The sequence below is a fragment of the Gopherus flavomarginatus genome, chromosome 1 (genome assembly GCF_025201925.1).
Source record: "Gopherus flavomarginatus isolate rGopFla2 chromosome 1, rGopFla2.mat.asm, whole genome shotgun sequence".
Classification (NCBI taxonomy): Eukaryota; Metazoa; Chordata; order Testudines; family Testudinidae; genus Gopherus; species Gopherus flavomarginatus.
This window is the reverse complement of record NC_066617.1, coordinates 4,702,981-4,709,652: the sequence shown is the minus strand read 5'-3', so window position 1 is coordinate 4,709,652 and position 6,672 is coordinate 4,702,981.

Sequence of the window (6,672 nt, the reverse complement as noted above, 5' to 3'; positions counted from 1 at the left end):
TCAGAGGATGTGAAGGGGCACTTTGCACTCTTCATCCTTTCTTTATCTTAAAATTGTATGAGGCCAACTGCATTCCTTGTGTCATCAACGGATTTTACGGGGCAACAATTAGAATGATGTCAAGGTGCTTCTGAGTGGCATCAGTGTAGTACAACACGCCATGATGAAAGGAATCCAGGTGGGCCTTTCAATCATACTGTCGTGCTTAGGGGAATTAGCAGTTCAATGGTAAACCTGCCTATGAAGGAGGGAGCCACCTTTTTCTGCATTCTTACGGCTCCATCACCAGTGGGTCAGATCCATTTCCCTTGAAAGGTTAATGGGAATCATTCCTTGCCTCCAGGTATTTCCTGTCAGACCTTTATATCTGAAATTCACCCTTGGCACAGGAGGATGGTACGATGCATATTAGAACACTTTTGTTACACATTGAAACTTATAACGAGGTCTCATGAGGGACTTAAGTGGAGCATAGGCCTTTTTAATGATCCTATGAGTGCAAGGGTGAATTTCACCTGTGTGAGTACATCTTGGCTTAACAATGGACGTCCAGTTGGGCACCAATTTGTCTCAAAGAGCTTCCTCCAGCAGATTTGCTCATGAGTCAAGTCCAGGGATGGCGGAGAGTGATGGACGGCAGTGCTCTTTGTAAGCAAGGCTTTGAATTAAGTACACTCTATTCAAAACCATCTCTCCATTCATGAGCAGCCAAGAAATGGAGGTCTTGTAAGACAATGCAGCTGACTGAGACCAGCAACAGGATGAGGAGAGATGAAATCACCCATTCTTAGGGAAGGATCAGTTGGTTATGTGATGAGATTTCACATAAAAATCTTACTAACCATAGGGCATCTTACAGAAAACTTTCCTGCCTGAACCAGAGTGTTATTAAAATGCAAACTGTCTCCTCAAGAGTGGGTCTCATGTGCAGGGAAGAAGTATCTTCCTCTGATTTTAAGGAACCACTTCAAGCTCTTTGAAGTTGACTTACTGTGCTGATTTACACCAAGAGAGCACCTTCATTTTCCAGTAAAAATCTTTTGAAAAATACCAAATGCAGAACTCTATTTGAATGAATGGAAACAGCCCTGAATTGGGTGGCTTTTGTCATACTAGAGACCTCGGCCTCTATTTTTTAGAATGACTCTGTTGCTCAATGGAGAGGTGTCTAGTCCCCACTATAATGTATTAATATTCAGAAGAACTCCAGCCTTAGCATCCTTACCCTGCCTTTTTGATATGGCTAGAAAAGAGGCACGTTGAGGTGAAGGTCACATGCGGGTCAGTTTGCAGAAACAGAAATACAACCCAATATTTCTGACACATCCTGCCAAAGGCTGAGTTCAAGGTGCTTGGGGCAGGAAGTCGCAGGGGGCGCTCTGATTTATGGGCCAGCTACAGTCCTGCCATGATTCTAGTGACGTCATTGATGCTTCAGTGGGATATTCGGAAGCCTTGAACGGGAACCGTCCAATGCAGTTCAGGAGCAGTGGTGAGTATGGGGATGAGTAATGACTATGACTGGATTTATTGGTGACTGAAAGTTTTCTGTCAAAGAAGAGTCTTACAGAATTCTGTAGGTTGGTCAGTCTTGCAATTAATCGCGTCTAATCCCACAGCAATGTGACTGCAGTTGAAGTTCTCCTTATCTCTATCTGCCTCTTTCCCTCCATCATAGAGGAGACAGACAGCACCTCTGGCTCAGCCCATGCCCAGAGGTCCCGAGGAGTCTGCACGGTGCAGGGGCATACTCCTGCTGGTGGCACCAGCACAAGCATCAAGGCGGCACATCTCACGGCCCTTGGTAGCAGCTATTCTCAGTAACAGCTGGATGCTGCAGGGAGCCGCTACTGCTTTGCTCCCCCTCCCACCCCGATCTCTGTCCTCATTTCTAGGCCGTCATGGCTGCAAAAAAGTTTCCCTAGTGACCTCATCTGAGTAATGCTGGATTAAATGAAGATATGAACTTCACAAATGCACGTTAGGCTTTCTGATGGCATACCAACACTCAGTGATGATTCCTCGCCTCAGATTTTGGGACTATTTGATTTCATTCAAAAAGTTTTATATTTCCATTTCTTAACAAAGAGTCCCTTGTAATGCTCAAGGGGCAGATGCTGAGCCACTGGACATTAGTAGAACTCCATAGACTTCATTGACTTCCGTGTCTTAAAACTGAGCTAAGGCATTTTATGCTGCTCGCGTTAGAACCAATCCAGCTGAAGGTGTACTTTCCCTTGAAAATTCATTCTCATAATGGCTGAAAAGCTTTCTGTCAGAGAAGAATCTTACAGAATTCTGTAGGTTGGGAAGTCTCGCAATTAATGGGGTCTAATCCCACAGCAATGTGACCCTTGAAGAAGTTCTCCTTATCTCTATCTGTCTTGTGCTTCTTTCCAGTGCTCTTGGCCACTCCTCAATAGAAATGCAGTAGCTGATGTTTTCCATTGCTTTCCCTGGCTCAGCATCTACCCTTAAACTTTGAATATGGGAATGACATCTGAGAAACTTGAAGTCAATCTAATAATCTTCAGTGTTGGAACATCTAATGCCAGTAAAAAGTAATTATGGCTATAATAAATACAGCTCTTTCACCATATAACACTTAATGAATGTTTGTAAAGTGCTTTGAAATGCTAGATCAGAGGAAGCCTCAGACCATGCACCATGAGAATTACAAATCTACTACTGGAGGTCAACCAGAGACACACTCAGTTGGAGGTCAGACTGGAGTGACTGGCAGAGTCAGAAAAAAACCCAAATGGCTTTGGACTGCTCATGCTGATACTACTCTCTATTTCCTGAACCTGTCTGGACACGTAATTCCTGTGGAGAGTATTATCCTCATGTTTAAGAAAACATAATGAAAGTGGATCACAACATGAGCTAATTTTTTGTAATTATTGATACTTAGATCCAAAAACACAAACATTTTTTAACAGGACATGTTACAAACCTTGTCTTGTAAAACAGCATAACAGGGATTAACCTTGAGCTCAGCCTTCGTAGGATGCGTCAGAAGTATTGGGTTGTATTTCTGTTTCTGCAAACTGACCTATATGTGACATTCACCTCAACAAGCCTCTTTTTCTAGGCCTATCAAACAGGGAGGGTAAGGATGCTAAGGCTGGAAATTCTTCAGAATATTTATACATTGTTGTGGGGATTAGACACTTCTGCATTGAGTAACAGAGTCATTCTAAAAAAAATAGAGGCCAAAGTCTTTAGTATCACAAAAGCCACACAATTTGGGGCTGCTTCAGTTTCATTCAAATAGAGTTCTGCATTTGGTATTTTTCAAAAGACTTTTATTGGAAAATGGTGCTCACTAGGTATAAATCAGCACGGTTAAGTCAACTTCAAAGAGCTTCAAGTGGTTCCTTAAAATCAAAGGAAGATACTTCTTCCTTGCACATGGGACCCTCTCTTGAGGACACAGTTTACACTTTAAACAAAACTGCTGTCCTTCACTCTCCGCCATCCCTGGACTTGACTCATGAGCAAATCTGCTGGAGGAAGCTCTTTGAGACAACATTGGTGACCCAACTGGAGGTCCAGTGTTAAGCCAAGATGTACTCACCACAGGGTGAAATTCCACCCTGCACAGAGGATCATTGCAAAGGCCTATGCTCCATTCAAGTCCCTCATGAGACCTAGTTATAAGTTCAATGTGTAACAAAAGTTGTCTATAGGCATCGTACCATCTCCTGTGTCAAAGGGTGAGTTTCAGATATAAAGGTCTGACAGGAAATACACTGGAGGCAAGGAATGATTCCCATTAACTTCAAAGGGAAATGGATCTGACCCACTGGTGATGGAGCTGGTAAGAATGCAGAAAAGTGGCTCCCTCCTTCCTAGCAGGTTTACAATGAACTGCCTAATTCCCCTAAGCACGACCAGTATGAATTGAAAGGACCAACCTGGATTCCTTTCATCAGGGCTTGTTGTGCTACTGACGCCACTCAGAAGCACCTTGACATTTATTCTCATTGTAGCTCTAATAAAGTCAGTGGAATGACAAAAGGAATGCAGTTGTCCCATACAATTTTAAGATGAAAGAAAGATGAAGCGTGCAACCTGCACTTCACGCCCTCTGAGGCTGCCATTAGCCCAATCATTGCAACCCCTGAGGAAAAACATCTCCACCTAAAGGAGGATGTAGCAAGACAATCAGGCTTGTTTGGTAACTAATGAGAACTTCCTCCACAAATGACATCACAGATGCTCCAGGCAGTCCTAGACTGAATAAAAGCACACAAGAATCAGCACTCTTCTAAACACTTCTTCAGACTTCGTCTCCTCGGTCAATTAGGTAAGTCCATTTGGAATCAATTTCTTTCTAACCCCAGAGATGTGGCGGTAGGGTCCATTTCTATTTAGGACTGAATCTTGCACTTACTGGCTGTGATTTTTATGAGGGATCAGGGTTCTCTTCCATAATTGTCTTGTGCAGTTAATCAGTAGCAGGTGTTACAGGATTCTCAATTTGAAGCTGCTCGGGGAATTTAGGAGCAGCATATTCCATTGGGAAACATAATTCCAAATAACTGGAAATAGAATTAGAACGTTTAAATCTTCTCAGTTACTTTAGGAAGTCCCTTAGCCATTTTTCATTTGGTTGGATAAGGAAGGAACTTGTTCAGGACAGTCCAGGAAGGGCCTATTTAGTGATTTTCTCCTTCATGCTGATGCTGCTGTTACTCCTCACTATTGGAGACAGGAGGATGCATGAAGCTGACGAGTGGTATGATCCAATTCAACAATTCCTATGTTCTTCTGAGCAGAAATACCCATTGAGGGTGCTTCTCCTCGGATGGTGTAATTTAGTGTTCGCTCCGTGGAAGCCAGAGGACCTGAAGCCATTTACCCCAGCAGAGGAGCTTGTCCTTAGTGATTTCTTTGCAGAAAAGCTAAGTCTCTGTTTCTCTATTAGCAATTATTCATGACTCCCACAGTTTGAGAGGAGTAGCCGTGTTAATCTGTATCAGCAAAAACAACGAGAAGTCCTTCTGGTACCTTAGAGACTAACAAATTGATTTGGGCATCAGCTTCTTTGGGCTAAAACCCACTTCATCAGATGCATATAGTGGAAAAAAACAGAGACAGGTATCTTTTCATGTGCTTTTATACCTGCCTCTGTGTTTTTCACTCCATGCATCTGATGAAGTGGGTTGTAGCCCACAAAAGCTTATGCCCAAGCCAATTTCTTAGACTCTCAGGTGCCACAAGGACTCCTCGTTGTTTTTCCCAAGGTTTGGAAACTCAAAGAACAACGCCGGGAATCCAGACTCAACTGGTTTGCATGCAGAGGTGAAATCCTCAAACGAAAGGATGCAATTACCATGATCCCGATCAGGTTCTCTTTGAGAAATGTCCAAAATGGACACAGAATCCCTGGTGTCCAGTGTAGAAATCGTGACCCTTATTCCAGTCGATGTTTTTTTATACAAAGTCCTTGAGAGGGGCTCAAAGGGTCCTGTTGGGAGGGAAGTTTAGTGCAAGTGGGCAAGAGGCATAGAAAGAGGATACAGGAAGAAATACATAGCACGGACATAGGGACTAAGGCCACTTCTCCTCTCTCTCTCGGGCCCCTATTGGCTGCAATAGTAACCAAGCTTTCAAGCCTTTCTTCCACCGGCACTTATGAACATAAGAACGGCTGTTACCGGGTCAGACCAAAGGTCCATCTAGCCCAGTATCCTGTCTACCGACAGTGGCAAATGCCAGGTGCCCCGGAGGAGTGAACCTAACAGGCAAGGATCAAGTGATCTCTCTCCGGCCATCCATCTCCACCCTCTGACAAACAGAGGCTAGGGACACCATTCCTTACCCATCCTGGCTAATAGCCATTAATGGATTTAACCTCCATGAATTGATCCAGTTCTCTTTTAAACGTCGGTATAGTCCAAGCCTTCACAACCTCCTCTGGCAAGGAGTTCCACAAGTTGACGTGCATTGCATGAAGAAGAACTTCCTTTCATTTGTTTTAAACCTGCTGCCCATTAATTTCATTTGGTGATCCCTAGTTTTTGTATTATGAAAATAAGTAATAACTTTTCCTTATCCACTTTCCCCACACCACTCATGATTTTATACACGTATCAGAGGGGTAGCCGTGTTAGTCTGGATCTGTAAAAGCAGCAAAGAATCCTGTGGCACCTTATAGACTAACAGACGTTTTGGAGCATGAGCTTTCGTGGGTGAATACCCACTTCTTCAGATGCATGAGCTCATGCATCTGAAGAAGTGGGTATTCACCCACGAAAGCTCATGCTCCAAAACATCTGTTAGTTTATAAGGCGCCACAGGATTCTTTGCTGATTTTATACACCTCTATCATATCCCCCCTTAGTCTCCTCTGTTCCAAACTGAAGAGTCCTAGCCTCTTTAATCTCTCCTTATGTGGGACCCTTTCCAAACCCCTTATCATTTTAGTTGCCCTTTACTGAACCTTTTCTAATGCCACTTATATCTTTTCTCAGATGAGGAGACCACATCTGTACGTAGTATTCGAGATGTGGGCATACCATTGATTTCTTTAGAGCAATAACATCTTCTCCTTCTTATTCTCTATCCCCTTTTTAATGATTCCTAACATCCTCTTTGCACTTGTACAGTCTTTTGACTCTAGTCCCTTGTTGTGCGTTTCAGGTTTACCTCCATCCCAGAAAG